The sequence below is a fragment of the Oratosquilla oratoria genome, chromosome 34 (assembly GCF_046742065.1).
Source record: "Oratosquilla oratoria isolate Oo_2021 chromosome 34, ASM4674206v1, whole genome shotgun sequence".
NCBI lineage: Eukaryota > Metazoa > Arthropoda > Malacostraca > Stomatopoda > Squillidae > Oratosquilla > Oratosquilla oratoria.
This window is the reverse complement of record NC_134810.1, coordinates 18,774,342-18,776,841: the sequence shown is the minus strand read 5'-3', so window position 1 is coordinate 18,776,841 and position 2,500 is coordinate 18,774,342. Positions and strand designations below refer to the sequence as shown.

The 2,500-nt window shown below is 38.9% G+C and overlaps 1 protein-coding gene across 2 annotated transcripts in view; it reads right to left on the bottom strand.

Moving 5' to 3' along the window:
• The window catches only part of LOC143018087 (cytochrome P450 6k1-like), a 30,651-nt gene that overhangs the window by 27,827 nt on the left and 324 nt on the right, over window positions 1-2,500 (bottom strand). Inside the window, exon 1 of one of the 2 annotated variants that reach the window (XM_076173193.1) lies at window positions 2,058-2,194. The exons of the other annotated variant lie outside the window; for it this stretch is intronic. The gene's annotated coding sequence lies outside the window, so the exon portion shown is untranslated. Of the gene's footprint in view, window positions 1-2,057; window positions 2,195-2,500 lie in introns of those variants that run through there. 2 annotated transcript variants of the gene reach the window in all.

Below are 2,500 nucleotides of genomic sequence, written 5' to 3'. Positions count from 1 at the left end.
TGAATTTGCTTACTTTGGAGTATGTCCACTCGAAGACAAAATCCTCACAAATAAGACTAGGGATGGGAGTGATAGTAATGGGTCTGAGATCACTAAGGGATTGGGGATTGGAAGATTTGGGGATGGGATGTGTGTGTGTGTGTGTGTATTTACCTAGTATCTTACGGGAAGGGGAGCTACGCTCGTGGTGTCCCGCCTTTGTATCTCGCAGTGTCTAGTTTGCTCTCAAATTTGTGTATGGTTTTTTGCTCACACTATTCTTTCGTCCAGTTTGTTCCAGGTGTCCACCACTCTGTGTGGAAAAATGTTTTTCTTCAGATCTCTTCTATAACTATCCTTTTTGAGTTTCTTTCCGTGTCTTCTTATGTTTCTCTTGTCCCAATTTAGTAAGTTTTCTCTATCAAGTATTTTCGTGCCTTTCATAATTCTATAGATGCTCAGTAGGTCACCTCTCTTCTTTGTTCCAAAGTCGGTAATTTCAATTAGGCAGTCTCTCTTCATGTGACAAATTTGGAAGTGCTGGGGCAATTTTTGTGGTTGCTCTCTGTATTCTTTCAATTTTCTTTATATTCTTTAAGGATCTGGTTGAGCATAAGGTCGCATCATACTCCAGTCTAGACCTTATTAATGTGACTAATATTTTTCCAATAATTTCTTCATCCAAATAGGTAAACGCAACTTTAATTTATCCTAGTAAGTTATAGGATTATCCGATAATTTTGTTTATTTGATCATCAGAGGACATGTTTGAGATAATTATTCCCAGGTCTTTTTTATATCCCACTTTCTTCACGCCTTTAGTATATTATCCTGATTTTTTTTTTACTTTTCTGAACTCCATTATACTACATTTCTTAATGTTGAAGTCCACTTCCCATTTTTGACTCCATTTCCAAACCTTGTTCAGGTCTCTCTTTAGTGATTCCCAGTCTATTTCGGTTTTCACTTTCCTCAACAATTTAGCATCGTCTGCAAAGAGGCTCATGTAACATTCCACATCGTCCATGTCATTCAAATAAATAGCGAACATTATTGGAGCCAGTACAGATCTTTAGGGAACTCCACTGATCACCTCCTCCCAACCTGAAAACTGTGCCTCACCGCTGTGACTTAGTGAATCTTGGTGAGGTTGTATGCATGGTGTAAGAAGAGCACGTCAAGTGACGTTAGCGCGTTGGAATGGTTATGGCGGTGAAGGGAATCTGAAACCACAGTAATCTGTTCGACCAAATTGATCAGGTGTTAGAACTGGAATGCGACGCTGGTACGCCGCACTTCCGCCGTTGCAGAGAGGGGCTGGGAAGCCATGAAACTGCAACTTGATGAACAGGTGCTTTCAGCAAGGCGAGGCAGAAACGCTTCGCACGCTTCCACTTTCGATTAACGGATCAGGTTTAAAGTCACCCAAAGCAAATTCACACAGAATACAAATCAAACGAGAAATAACGATTTCAAGCTGCCAGGAAGTAGAATTAATATATAATTGGGTAAAAAAAAAAAAATCGTCAACCCTGTAGTCCGTGGGTCTTGGCACGCGTGCAAAACCTGGCACACTAAAGACTTCTTTCATCCCACACACGAAACCCAGAGCTCACCTTAAGAAAATAGTAATGATAAATCTCCAACTTCTTTGATATGACCATTAGTAACCGCATGCTACGCTGGCAGGTGGATTTGAGTCCTACGAGGAGGAAGAGGGCCCATACTCGTATGTTGGGATTTTACTCCGTTGGCCTCGCATATTTAACTGATTTTGACATCCACACTTATAAAAGGTTGCACACCCTCTAGTGTAGTCAATGGATGGAATAAACTTCCTGCAGAGCAGTGCCGTTTAGGTTTTAAGTTTCAGTTAGATAAACACCTTAGTAATATGCCTGTAGAGCCTGCCAACTGTTTGATTAGTTTTTTGTTAATTTCTTTGGTTAATTACCTATTCGTAGCATCCGACCTAGCTACGGAACAAAGGGTCTCTTATCGGTATGCTCTTCCTATGTAATCCCGTCTTTCACTATCCTATTGTAAAGGTGCACCATATTTTAAAAACCACAGCCTACCTTTTGGTCCAGGGGCGTGCAACTGCGCAATACACAACAGAATGTAACTTAAGCGAACTGTGCGCACTTGAACAGCCGACTATCTAATATGACTGTGTGGCGTGGTTGAACGAAGTGACGCCAGTACCATCCTTCCCATTGGGATAGATGCCAAATGTCATTAGATCGCAACGATGCGTTAATTAATGAGTATGATGTATAATTGCAACATGGGAATGACTATTTATTCAAAAGGAATGAAAACCTACTTAAGTGACGAGCATATATTTTTTTTTCCAGAGGCTGGGTCAGAGATGTGCCATTATTATTTATAAAAAATATATATGTGTATATATATATATATATATATATATATATATATATATATATATATATATATATATATATATATATATATATATATATATATATATATATATATATATATAGGCACGTTCCTTGAC